A 15,191-nucleotide genomic window follows, 5' to 3' on the forward strand; every position below is an offset into this window, starting at 1 on the left:
ATTCAGTATTGATACATAAGGTAAACGTGAATTAAATGTTCAAGAATAATGTTGCCTACATAGATCGGAATCTAGATCTTGGCATACATACAAGATGTATAAGTCTTGTACCACATAATCTTAGGAAGATATGAATCACTTATACGAATTATGATTGAAGCCTCATGGCTTGTATATATAGACCCATAAGTCTAGCATATGTTGGAAGTAAGTGAACCTAAGATGTATGTAATGAAATGATGATATGAAGAATGAAATGATGAAACCCTAGAAGGGTTAAGTAAGAGTGTGAAGCGCTCTAAATGGCCAAGTGTATTGGATATGATGAAATGAACATTCACGTAAAAAGGGGTGAGTAATTATGAAGAGAAAATGTGCTAATACTAATGATTGTGGTGATAATATGATATGAGGCTAATGTAAAGATGAGAGCAATCTCAAATGAGCCTAAGTAAGTTTTACCAAAACTTACTCACCTATGAGAGTGTAAATTTAATGAAGAGACCAGTCTCTATGAACACTCTAATGAAAATATTGAGATTAACACACTTAATAATAATGATGAAATGAGAAATCATTCATTAAGCTATGATGTCCTCATACTAGAAGCCAGCTTCCATGACGTATAAGTTGAATGTAAGGAACTTTACACTGAGCACCGATAGACTAGATATGAGCGGTGATGCCTTCTTTTGGGAAGGGCGGAGGTTCACGTAACTCTCATGATATGAGACTCTCCGGCATGCCGGGTATGGGTCTCCTTATATGTCCTAGTCTTCGAACCTATACTGCCAATATAGGGATCTGGCGGGGTTCAATTCCCATGTACGCTAGCATGTTTTGGGTCACTTTGGCCGATTATTCCACCTCTTTTCGGTGTGGGGGAGGCACTAGATTTCATGATGCTCACATGACCTATGTCGGCTAAAGTTAAAGTTCCAAAAGAATGAATGAGGCCAGCCTCAAACGATGCACATAAAGAAATGAATGATACCAAAGGTGTTAGGATAGGATAAGCAAGAGATGAGCTAGACTTAAGTAATGACACTAAGTCATTCTTGATCATTGCACAACGAACCCGATGAAAGTCTGACACTACATCTTAGGTATAGCTGGTGTCTACACTAGCTTATGAATGTATGAAGTGAAGTACGTATGAATGAATGAAGCAGACTCTAGCTTATGAATGTATGAAGTGAAGTACGTATGAATGAATGAAGCAGACTCTGTGTTTGCTAAAGAAGGCTCCCTAGTTGAGGTCTCATATGTTGAGCCCTCATTTATGGGAAGTCTTGATGTCAAGTCCATGATCGCAAAGTCTCATGGTGTATGAATGAATGATATGAAAGATGTAATATTCCATAAGCAATATGTTATGTATTATATGCAATATGCTATGTGCTATGTGTAAGACGTTATGTGCTGTGTTTTAATATGATACGTATGATAATGCATGTTACTCTAGTGGCATGACTTCCCTAATCCAAATTTGGTAAGTCCACTGACTTTCCGAATCCAAATTTGGCAAGTCTATTGACTTGACTTTCCATAAATCATGTTGTTAGGAAAGTGCTATTTCTTACTCATGCATGTCCTTGGTGTGTGCTTGCATATACCCATACTTAGTACAAGTGTGTACTAATTCCATACAACTCTATATTTTTAGGTGCAGGCAAAGGTGGACGCTAGAGCTTACAGGTTGACCTTGCAGCTATCTGAATGTGGAGCTTTCATCCGAACTTGGTAAGCCCTCATGCATTCAAGGATATCTACCGTTATTATCTGTCTTACATGTAGGCTTTAGCTAGTGGAGCATGTTCCACTAGTGTTTCTTTCCACTTTCGTTTCATACTTTGTATTGGTGCCGTGGCAAGAATACGTTTAATGCAATTATGAATTGTTTCTTTCATTTGATTACCTCTATATTAGATGGTTGATTTGTGAACGCGTATGATGTTAAGCTTAAAATGTTTAGCATGAAATAAGAAAACAAAAAGTTCAAATTTTCCGCTAAGAATAACCTAGATGAAGTTAGAATGACGTATGTAGGATTATCTGCGACCTCTGTGAGGTCAACGACGCTGGTCTCATCCGGGGTCTAGATTATGGTCGTGACAGATACAATGGTGGATGATGGAGTAGGTTTTGTAAGGATAGAGAAGGAAGAAGAAGAAAAAAAAGTAAAAATGTACAATATTTAAACTATACACGCGCTCAAGAACAATGTAACACACACAATATGCCAACTAAGCAAAAAGTGTCAAAATGACACTATGAGATATGACATGAGGTTTCTAAAATGAACAAAGTCTAGTTAAAATATCTAAATGAAAATTTGTGCAAACTTTAGGTGGCCATCAATGATTTTGACCTTAAAAAAAAGACCCACATTCTAATATTCTCTCTAGTTTTTTTTATCTTAAGTCTCTCCGCTCTCTACTATTTCCACCATTGTTATCTTCTTAATATTTTATTGCTCTATCTTACGTCTTATTATGAGTCAGACCTGCTCCACAATGAGCATAACTTCTCTTCTTATTAGGTTCGAGCGGTTTCCTTGTCGGGTTCAAGATCTCCGTCGCCGCCAAATGGATGGTTTCAAAAAGACTCTTCTTGGATCAATGAAACTTGATGAATTAATTGTTGAATTAAAGTTCTTAATTATTCATCATTCTGAATTCTAATGAACCAAAACATGTATTCATTATTTACGTATTCATCATAATTGCTTATGTAAAACAAACTCTTTAATTTGTTTTGCTTATTTTGTATTTACTATACCACTTTGTATACCAAATTGCTTGTATTTAGATTTGACTTCGTATTCACCATAATGGTATACCATCAAGTTTTTTATTTATATTTGATTTTGTATTCATTCTCAATTCTAAATAACTAAAATATAATTTATTTATGTTAAAAGTGTATTCCGTCTGTCGTGACCGGGGAGCACCCCCTAGAAGTAAAATGGCGTACTTGACCTCTCGGAGTTCTTATACAAGCCCATAGTCATCATTCATCACATTTTTATAGGTAAATTTTGCGGAAAATTTAAAACTTCTCATAGAACATCATATGCTAGAAACATCAATTCCATTATACAAGAATATAAGTCATAATACATACTTAGACTCTAAGTCTCTTTGGCCATCTTAGACTCAACATCGTAGAATAGATTAGGCACACGACCCTTTAACATCATAATATAATATTTAATCTATTACAATACATTGAATATAAACTTGACATAGGAAATCCTTGGAACATAAGGATTCCTTTCCTTTAGCTTAGGAATCACATACGAGCTTTTCACCTTAAAGACATCCTTTAAACATCCATAACCTACACTTTGTGTAAAAAGGTAGAGAAGAATGGTTTTAGTACAAGAATGCACTAAGTATGACAACCATGCATTTAAAGGGGACATTTTACTTGACAACATGTATCATGCCTTTTTGTGAAAAATTCATAAAACTTGGATATAATAAGCAATACAATTCACATACTTCATATAGTCATATTCAATGGTCACACATCATATAAAAAACACATTGCATTTAAGGCATCTAAGTCACCACTTTACAGTAAGCACATTTACAATTACAATGAGCATACTTCAGTTTTACCATGAACTCTCTCCTTTTACTTTAACTCCTTATCTTCTAAAGTAACCTTCTGGTGATGCTTGGTGCAATGTATGGACAATGTCGCATAAAACTATCCATACTCAACCATCAGTTTAAGGCCACTAGGAAATCATGTATACAACCTTCATTAACCCAACACATGCATTCATAGAAGTATTTCATATAATATGATACCTAACTCACATTTGACCCAACATCATTTAGGGACCATATATATGGACTCATTACAAGACCATATTCAAGTCAAGATATCCAACATAATCGTATCAAGGCAATAGTCACATTAACATACTTGGACTTCACCTCATAAAAACCACATAGAACCCTACTCATAATTCCTTCCTAAGTCTATTTGTGCAATGTACATGTGAAGTCCCATAACCTCACACATACTAATAAAGCTACAAAGACAAGCCTTAACATGCCCTTCATTCATCAACAAGACAAGCATAGACAACCTCCTTCATATCAAGTAAGACTTCATCATAAAGTCCATAAGACCTATACTATGCATACAAGGTAAGGACACATCATATAGACTCATACCATTCATATCATCACAACAAGTAGACAACAGTAAAATGTCATGCATAAGGAACATAAACATAATTATATACATTAGAACACCTTCCTAGAACTCCCTTCAAGAGCTACTTGTGCAATGCATAGGTGAAGTCCCGTACCCCCACATACAATAAGCTACTACCGTTAGGTTATCCTTTTTAGGGTCCTTTACTTCCATTGTCCATTTTACTTTAGGGAAACTATAGCCTTAACCAACACTAAGACCATGGGTGCTAAACATGAAATTTGGTGTTGTAGAGCCTTACACCAAAGGAAGGTGCTTGTACCTAGCCAAGGTAGAACATTAATACATGCTAGCATACTAGCTGATATCACTTGCTAGATCCTATGTGGCAAGCATAGTTATGGAACTAAGAGATATACATGACCCTCTACATGATAATTAGCATTGGATCCTCATCTCATGAGAAACCATGGGTTAATCTTCCTCAAGGAAAGTCAACAACTCATGTGGAACCAATGGTGAATCTTCCTCCAAGGGAAGCCAACACCTGTCATTGTCAAGTTCACTTGGTGCTAAGCTAAGTTCCCTTTATTGAAAATCCTTTATCACATTATTTTATAAAACGCAGGCCTTAGGAGATCGACTCCTCATATGCTTAGCTCATAGGTATACATGAGAGTTCATCAACCTAAATCATGTGAGAAACCATTTCAGCTGGACATAGTATATGTAAAGCACCATCTAGTTTAGGGTACACTTGAGAACACCTTTGAAGTGCCCCTCTATTGACTAGATCATCATACATGTGTGTGTGTATACATATATGTGAGAAAACATTTCACATAACACAATAAGTCCACACATATTCATACTTCACTTTATTCATGCACATAAGACATGTTCATCACTTGACCATACTTTCATATTCATAAATATAGATAAACACCTAGAAACTATCTTATGAAGGCACACATGTGCAATGCATGGACAAGGTCCCATACCCTCATCCATACTAGTACACCTATGAAGTCATCCTAGTTTAAGATTTACTATACATACTTATTGGACATATAATTTACATGTATAGTAGTAGACATTAGTGTGTATCAGAATTATCCTTTCATTAGACACCATAAACCTATACTACTTGATAAGCATGCATGAGATGTGTGTGTGTGTACGTTGGACCACATGTTCACATAATGGAAACAATCCTAACATAGAGGCAGCCACCTTACAACTATCACAATGCACATTTAAGTCCCTCAAACCATAAACAACTCATATATAGAGTAATAGGAACTATAGACCACACACAACAAGATTATAACATAGGAGACAAAACATCTTCATTACTTGAATCAAAGACTCCTAATCATTCTAAGACCATACATTCATGTAGAGGTTCATAGGTAGGGATCATACTACACAAGATTATTCAAACATCAACATGCAGACCATACCTATCCCTAATATAGTCGTTTAAATGTAGAGGAAGCACATCAATATAACCTAGAACATAAACTAGCATTAGAGACTAGGCCTAATACTTCACCTTGTGTGATCATCATAACCACACTTTCAAGATACAATTGTCTTCAAGGACATGATCACATCAAATTATAGAATGACAAAAAGGTTAACACCACTACCATAAGTGGACCATACCACACAATGCCATACAAGGCTACATCGACTAGCAATTCTATAAGAAAAGTAGAGAGAATAGGGCCAAACTTACAATTTCCTCCGAACTTTGATCACCATAATAAATTCCCATAATTAAACATAAATACATGTATAAAACAGTATCTAACGGAACCATTGCATAAACAAAATCATACTTCAAACACTATAGTTTCAAAATCACACTAGGTACATTAATTCATCTAGTCTGTAGAAAGTAGAGAAATATAGATCAATTTACCCAATCCCTACACCTTTATCATCATCGATCACTCATTCAACGATTTATATTCAATTGACATGATTAACAATAGTAATAGGCAATTCAACATAATTGAAACATAATTCAATAAATCATAGAGTAAAGATCACAAGACCCACATTGTAGGCCAATTTGAGAATTTATGAGGATCATGGGTTCATCATAAAATTGGATATGAATTCATCTTAAGAACAGTAGATAGTCATCAATTTACCATAACACATGGTTTTAAAATCAATTTGAGAAAGAACCCATGGCTAGATTGGAAATTGAGAATTTTGGTCTTTGAATCATATTTGAAAATCCTTGATTGACTCCTTAGATGAATGGTAAGGATGTAGGATAACCATAACTAAGGATGTAGGATAACCACAACTTATTTATTGAAGACCCATGAGAATTTGAGAAGAAACCATGAAAATCCAGCCCCTAGCTTGAACTTGAGTTTTCCCTCTAGTGGAGGTTTGAGATAATTTGGAGAAAATGAGAGATTTGGGATTTTGATTTCTTAATGGGTCTTGGGGTTTTGGCAAGGAAAAGGGGTTAAATAAGTCATAAAATCATTTAATAATTGTCCCTTTAAGTTACCAAAATACCCCCATTCCTATTGGGACTTTTAGACATGTCAAAATTGACTTAAAAACAACGCAACATGATCTGGGAAGTGTCTGCGCGCCGCGGGGAAGCCTCCAATTCAGCCCAAAATAATTTTTGGGACAGTGAGGTGCGTGTTACGAGTGCGTCGCACAGGGCAAGTTCAAGTCTTGGCTTGCTTGCTGCCTTGGGCAGCCTCTTTGTCCAATGTTTGGTTCCTCCTCGAGGGACGTTAGGGTGGTCCTCGGGGAGTCGTACCTGGATATTTTGACCCTTAACATGTCTATTAAGATGATAGGGTTAAACCTACTGATTTTGGGTCGTTAAACAACACGTAAAACAAGGAAAACATACAAGGACACACTAGCACGTCTAAAGAGCTACCTTTCGAATGTCTTGGACGTTCTTGAACGTTTGACCTACAAACTTCATGAAATTTAACACACTGCCTATAAAAATCATTATAACTCATATAAAGACCTCATGAGACCATGACATCCACATACACACATAAAAACACTTAAGGCCCTTTGGTGACTACTAGTCGAACGTCTTGGTCGTCCCTTGACGTTTGACTTCCAAATCACCTCAAATCAAGTGTCTATACTATAAAATACTTAATGAATATATTTTAAACCTTTTTAGACACATGTTAGGCTCCAATCATCTTAATTCATTTTTTTGGTCTTTCACAATCTAATTGCATCAATAAAACAAATTTTGTATTTTATTTTGCTCATTTTATATTTTCAAAGTCACTTTATATACAAGATAGTTTATATTTTGATTTGATGTTGTATTCATTTTCAATTCTAAATAATCAAAATATAGTTTATTTATGTATTTATTATATAAATATTCATACTAATTGCTTAGTAAAATAGATTTTTTATTTTGTTTGACTCATTTTGTATTTTCAAAATCACTTTGTATATCAACTAGTTTTTATTTGTATTTTAATTTGCATTGTCCTAATGGTATACAATCAGGTTTTGAATTGTATGATCTAACTTTTTTAATTGAAATGACTATTTATCGTGCTCAGATTGTAAAAAGAAGTTCATTTGAAATTTCGAATACACAAAATCATTTTTAATGAAGTTCATCCGAATATACATAATCGTATTCAAAGAAGTTCATCCAAATACATTTTGAATAAAATTGTATTTAAAAAAGTTCAAATAAGGATAAAAAACTAAGGGAAATATTTTTACCTTTTTGAAATATTTTCTCCCATGATTCTCTCCATTTTTTAATTAAAAGTTTGCATTCATTCAAATTAAATAAATACAATCATTATTATAACAAACTAAAATATTGACATTTTAAATAAAAATTGAAAATGTTAGCAAGGGACCCTATTAAATATCAAAATATTGATGTTTTGAAAATTTTCCCAAATAATAATACAAACAAAGACAAACAACCGAAAAATACAAATAATAATATATATTAAAAAAATTACTATATATTATAGGGGTAAAATAAACATGTCAAAAGTATGTGTTCACAGCATGCCCCTCTTTGCTGTGAAACATGAAGTGTTTCCAAGCAAAGAAAGTGAACGAAGTGGCTATTTTTTACTGTTTCGAACTCCGATGAAGCCATTTTAAAAAATATGACCAAACCTTGCTTCAGACGTTAACTACATATCCTTGATTAAAAGGAATTCAGGTTAGTGTAGTTCGAGAAACTTTGATAGACGAAAGTATTAGAAACTGTGGTAAAAAGATTGCTTCATATTTCTTTTCATTATCTACTGCCTATAGTTACAAAAAAAGAGCTAGAGAACTATGTCTGTCTACTTTATAGGAGTTACAAGATCCCTAATTGATTTTTTTAGGGTCTCATCTTGATCTTCGACATGCTCTGTGCGTTATCTCTGAGATTTATCTTCATTCTCTCTTGGCGGCTTGTTGATCATTCTCAGGTGCATGTTTTAACTTGAGTTGGCAGCTGAAACTCAAAACTCAAGATCAAAAAATGAAAAATCCAAAAGGATGTGTTTCTTTTACGAAAGACGCAAATATGAGAATTTTCAACTAGGATGTATAGCTCTAGAAAGAAAAGGAGGAATGAGCGTATTTCCTTGAGATTTTCAAATAAGATGTGTTTTCTTTGTGGATTTTCCTATTATTGGGTGTATCACCCAAATGTGAATATGGCGTGTATAACCTGTTAACGGTGGTGAGTATTGCCCTGGATATGTGTATGGTGCGTATTGCCCATGAATTCAATTTGGTGCATATTGCACGAACTTCAAACTGGTGCATATTACACATGAACAAATGATGGTGTGTATTGCCCATGAATAAAGGTTTTGTGTGTATTGCATGGAATTCATACTGGTGCTTATTGCACATGAACAAATGATGGTTCCTATTGCCCATGAATAAAGGTTATGTGCGTATTGCACAAAATTTAGATTGTTTCGTATTGCTCGAAGCTCTCGAATAGAAAGGAAAGAATGTGTCTGGAATGAGATAAAACAACAAACATGTGAAGCTTTAGAAAACTTCCTTTTTGTGATGTTCCATTTTTGACTTGTAATCTTGCATTTTATTTTGTTTTATGTTTGAGCATAATAAAAAGGAAAATAAAATTGTTAGTTTAAAGTGGTGGTTGGTTTGTGGCCTTGATGCTCTGATGACTTGACCATACTCCTGACCTGTTTCTCCTCATCTACTTCAAATTCTAGGTTGAACAACCTTTGAAGCTTTATTTTGTCAATTTAGGGGCCCTGATCTTTGGTACTACCAAATATCCAAGTGTGAATGATGTCCTAAAGAATGAATTCTTCTTTTAAATTTTTATCATGACCTAAGAGACTACATTATGTTCCTTCACGAGTTTCCATTGAAGATCTGAGGCACTTTTAGTCATTGCTCGATGTCATGTCAACTCAGATACTCAACTTTACCTTTTGGAAAATCGTAGTAAGCTTTGCAATCGTTTACCTTATTTCATCAAAGAATTATGCCGAAAAGACTAGAAATATATCATATTTAAGAGTGTGAAAGATTGGATCAAGAAAGTCTATGAACTTAAGGAAGGACATTTTATTTTAAATAAAGTGATAAAGAGAACTTATCTGGAGGCATATGTCGACTTTGAGTGAACCATGACATGCACTTTGGACTTGTCCCCTGATCCGTTTGAGTTCTTTAGTTCTAAAAATTTTAGTCATCGTCAATTGATCTGTGTGTCCTTCATGCAGAGGTGTCAAGAAATTGTCATCTTTGCAGGTTTCTTCCAATGATGTTCTCTCCCTTTATATTAAGGTTCCCGCAAGATTTTAACCGATAAGATCTTCTCTTTTGTTGTCTTATGGTGCCTATGTCTATGTAGGGTATTATTCATAATTGTGATGCGCACCACACTTATGAATGAGAAACTATGTGATGCTTAGGAACTTTCACTCTCGTGTTATTCCTTAGTCGTGCCTAAGAGTCTCAACTCTATCTAGTCCTTTCTTCTAATCCTTTTATCGTGCTTATAGGAAATGAATACAAGGAGGAACAATGATCGAAGGTCCGGAGAAGTGAATTTGAATGAGGTGGTTCCCCCTCTAGGTCTGCAAAACCCTCAAGTTCCTATTGAAGAAGGGGCTAGTTATAATGTTGATATAAGGTCGGCCATTCGTAGCTTGACTCAACTGTTGGCTACCCAAGTTTCTAGGGATGCAATGGTGAAAGTGAACCCCAATGCCAACACCACCTCTTCAAGGATTAGGGATTTCACAAGGATGAATCCCCTACTTTCTATGGTTCTAAGGTGGAGGATGACCCACAAGGGTTCATTGATGAAGTGTTTAAAGTTCTTGATGCTAAGGGTCTTTCTTATCAAGAAAAGACAGAACTAGCCGCCTACCAACTCAAAGATGTAGCCCAAGTGTGGTATGAGCAATGGAAGGATGAGAGGCCGGTTATTGAAGGTCGAATTACTTGGGGAGCTTTCAAAGTGGCTTTTCTTGATAGGTTCTTTCCCTTGGAACTAAGGGAAAGCAAGATGCAAGAATTCATCAATCTTCGTCAAGGAGGTATGAGCGTGAAGGAGTATAGCCTCAAGTTCATTAAACTATCCAAGCATGCTTATACTATGGATACAAATTCTAGAGCCAAGATGAATAAACTTGTCATGGGGATATCCGATCTTGTGGTTAATGAATGTTGGTCGGCAATGTTGATTCCTAACATGGACATCTCTCGCTCATGGTTCATGCTGAACAAATTGAGGATCAAAGGCTTAAGCAAGTCGGTAGGGAGTTGAAGAAGGTGAGAACCAAAGAAGGGAGTTCATCTAAGAATAGGTTTGAGGTTCAAGAAAAACCAAGTTTCACAAGGAGGTTTTCCAAACAAGGCCGTCCTAATGCTTCAAGGGTAAACAAGAGTAAGGTGCCTACTCCAAAGCCCCAAGAGGAGAAAGGTGAAAGATCTTATGTCGAGAAGCCTCTTTGTGCAAAAAAAGATAAGAGACATGATCGTAAGTGACTAGTTGGCATGAATAATTGCTAGGTTTTGGAATGAGTGGTCACATGAACAGAGATTTCCCTATGATGAAGACTTAAGGAAAGGAAAATACTGAAGTTCAAGCAAGTGCCCTGAATCCGGATGGCCCTAAGAAGAATAACTTTTATTCTCCTTTGATGTATATTCTTTGTTGGATCCGGGAGCTACATTGTCGTTTGTGACCCCTCTTGTAGCCATGAAATTTGAAATACTACCCGACCTATTAGACGAACCTTTTTCAGTTTCTACCATGGTGGGTTATTCCGTGGTGGTTAATAAAGTCTATAAAGGTTGTCCTATTTCCTTGCCCAATAGAGTTACATAAGTTGACTTTATAGAACTTGATATGCTAGATTTTGATGTTAACTTGGGTATGGATTGGTTGCATGCTTGCTTTGACTTTATTGATTGTAGAACAAGGATAGTAAAATTTTAATTCCCAAATGAACCCATTTTTTAGTGGAAGGGAGGAAACTCAAATCCTAGGGGTAAGATCATCTCATGTCTAAAGCTTGCAAATTGATTGCAAAGGGTCGTCTCTACCATATAGTAAGAGTTAGGGATCTTGAATCCGAGGTCCCCCCAATATATTCAGTACCCGTAGTGAGGGAATTTTTGAAGGTCTTTGCAGATGTCCTTTCAAGAATTCCTCCCAAACGGGAAATTGACTTCGGCATAAACTTATTGCCGGATACATAACCTATTTCAATCCCTTCTTATCAGATAGCCCCGACAGCGTTGAAGGAGCTAAAGGCTCAACTCAAAGATTTGTTAGATAATGGCTTTATTCAACATAGCATATCTTCATGGGGTTCTCCCATATTATTTGTAAAGAAGAAGGATGGGTCGTTGAGGATGTGCATCGATGATCGTCAATTAAACAATGTCACCATAAAGATAAGTACACGCTCCTTAGGATTTACGACTTGTTTGATAAGCTCCGAGGAGCGAACTATTTTTCAAAGATTGACTAAAGGTCAGGTTATCATCAACTTAGAGAAAGGGAGGTTGATATTCCGAAAATGACATTCCGAACAAGATATATTCACTTTAAATTCCTAGTGATGTCGTTTGGCATAACAAATTCCCCATTGGCATTCATGGAGCTTATGAATCGAGTTTTTAGAAAGTGTCTTGACTTGTTTGTGATTGTCTTTATTAATGAAATTTTTATATACTCTAGGAGTGAAAATTATCATATGAGACACTTAAGAATAGTTTTGCAAGTTCTCAAGGATAACTTATTGCTAAGTTTAATAAGTGTGAGTTTTAGTTGAGATCGGTTGCCTTTCTTGGTCACAATGTCTGTAGTGAAGGGGTAGAGGTTGACCCAAGGAAGACGAAAGTGGTCAAAAGTTGGCCTAGACCATTGAGTCCTACCGACATCCAAAGTTTTCTAGGGTTGGCCGGTTATTATAAGAGGTTTGTGAAGGGGTTCTCGTCTATTGCATCTCCATTAACGACCTTAACCCAAAAGAAGTACAAATTCGAATGGTTGGAATCATGTGAAAAGAGTTTCAAATTATTGAAAGATAGACTCACTTCCGCTCCGGTGTTGACATTATCGGAGGGCACCGAAGGGTTTGTGGTTTATTCTGATCCCTTCCGAGTGTGTCTAGGGTGTATGCTCATGCAGCATAGGAAAGTCATAGAGTATTCCTTTAGACAACTCAATCCACATGAGAAGAATTACCCAACTCATGACCTTGAGTTTGCTTATGTGGTATTTGCATTGAAAATTTGGAGACATTATCTCTATGGGGTACATGTCGATGTATTCACCGATCACAAGAGCTTACAGTATGTGTTTACCGAAAAATATTTACACCTATGTCGAAGAAGATTGTTAGAACTTTTAAAGGACTATGGCATGAGTGTCCTTTACCATCCCAGAAAAGTTAATGTGGTAGTGGATGCTTTGAGTAGAGTATCCATGGATAGTGCGACAAATATGGTTGATGATAAGAAGGATCTAGTAAAAGAGGTTCATAGGTTGGTTCGTTTGGGTTTCTGACTAGAAGACTCTCCAAAGGGTGGTTTTATGGTTCACCACAACTCAGAGTCATCTAGTGGTTAGGGTAAAATCCTAGAAACATCTTTATCTTCTATTAATGAAGTTGAAGGTAACAGTCCTTAGTAAGTCTAATGAGTCTTCCTCTCAATGAGAAGATGGGGTGCTTAGGCACCACGGAAGGTTGTGAGTATCGGATGTGGATGGTTGTAGGGAATTGATCGTGAAAGAGGCTTATGGCTCCCGATATTCCATTCACCTTGGTGCTACAAAGATGTACTGCGACATACGAGAAACATATTGGTGGAATGGTATAAAAAGGGACACAGCAGACTTTGTTGCTCACTGTCCAAATTATCAACAAGTGAAACGGAGAATCAAAGATCAGGTGGCATGACTCAAAATATAGATATTCCTACATGGAAATGGGAGGATATTAACATGGACTTTGTAGTGGGGTTGCCACGTATTAGAATAAAATATGACTCGATATGGGTCATTGTGGATAGGCTAACCAAGTCCGCACATTTCATTTCCATCAAAGTCATGTATTTTGCGGAAGATTATGCCAAATTGTACATTAAAGATATAGTGAAGTTACATAGAGACCCTTTGTCCATCATTTCGTATAGAGCTACTCAATTTACCTCCCATTTATAGAAAGTTTTTTGAAGCGAGATTTGTACGAAGGTGAAGCTTAGTACCACTTTTCATCTTAGACGGATGGTCAAGCGGAACACACTATCCAAACTCTTGAGGATATGTTGAGGGAATGTGTCATTGACTTCAAAGGTAGTTGGGATGACCACCTATCCTTAACAGCATTCTCCAACAACAATAGCTACCACTCAACTATCTCTATGGCACCCTTAGAGGAACTTTATAGGAGAAGGTGTTGATCTCCGGTTGGGTGGTATGAGGTAGGGGATTTTGCTCTACTTGGTCCCGACTTGGTCTAAAAGCAGCTCAAAGTTGACAAAATCCTTATGCCAACAGTAGAAAGAGGGACCTTGAATTCGAAGTAGGAGATTGGTTCTATTTGAAAATTTCACCCATGAAAGGGGTGATGAGGTTTGGAAAGAAGGGGAAGCTTAGACCTTGTTATGTGGGCCCTTATGAAATTTTGAAGCGAGTTGGGAGTGTTGCCTATGATTTGTGGTTGCCAAACGAGTTGGCCATGATTCATCCGGTATTCCATGTTTCCATCCTCAAGAAATGTATAAGGGACCCTGTTTCCATTCTTCCTCTAGAAGGCTTAGGGGTAAAAGAGGATCTTTTTTATTAATAGGTCCCAATTGAGATCTCGGACCGCCAAGTTAAGAAATTGAGGAATAAGGAGGTTGCCTCTGTAAAAGTTATATGGAGGAACCACCTTGTTGAGGGTGCAACATGGGAGGCCAAGGCCGACATGAGGACCGCTATCCTCATCTCTTTCCCCTTACTCCTAGACAAGATTAAGGTTAGTAATTCCTTGTATTGTTATTATGAATAATGTTGAACTCATCATGTTTTTCAAAAGATGTGCATATTATAGTAGAAATTCATGCCTAAGTTGAGTTCTTGTCTTTTCATGAAATGTGTTTATTATGTGGCTTTCACTTGAGTGTGTTGTGTGCTATAAGTGTTCATGGAAGATCATAATGAGCATAAATTGTTTTGATGAGAAATCAACATATCAACTCTTAATGTTCATATTGAGCTCATATGGAAATGGAGAAGGTAGTACCTCCTTATGTGATATGAAATGTTGAGATTTTATTATAAGTATGTGTGGTGCAAGTTCCTTATTGTTGATGCCATATTATGTGTCAAAAGGAGTTGAGATTTCCTCCTATTAGCTGTGACTCATTCTATTGTATTTTTGGTTGGTTGTCTGCTAGTCTAGAGTTTTTTCTTCCTATAAAAAGGTTTAGAGTGTCAATCGGGGACGAATGTTTCTGGGGGGGGGGGGGGG

The 15,191-nt window shown here is 36.3% G+C and overlaps 1 long non-coding RNA gene across 1 annotated transcript in view; it reads right to left on the minus strand.

Annotated features, from left to right (window-relative positions):
* Positions 1–3,076: 3,076 nt before the first annotated feature.
* Positions 3,077–15,191, minus strand: part of LOC107003005 — a 55,030-nt gene continuing 42,915 nt past the window's right edge. The window contains exon 3 of the long non-coding RNA XR_001454593.2: positions 3,077–3,342. This is a non-coding gene — a long non-coding RNA (uncharacterized LOC107003005). The remainder of the gene's footprint in view (positions 3,343–15,191) is intronic.

This window comes from Solanum pennellii, chromosome 11 (genome assembly GCF_001406875.1).
Source record: "Solanum pennellii chromosome 11, SPENNV200".
Classification (NCBI taxonomy): domain Eukaryota; kingdom Viridiplantae; phylum Streptophyta; class Magnoliopsida; order Solanales; family Solanaceae; genus Solanum; species Solanum pennellii.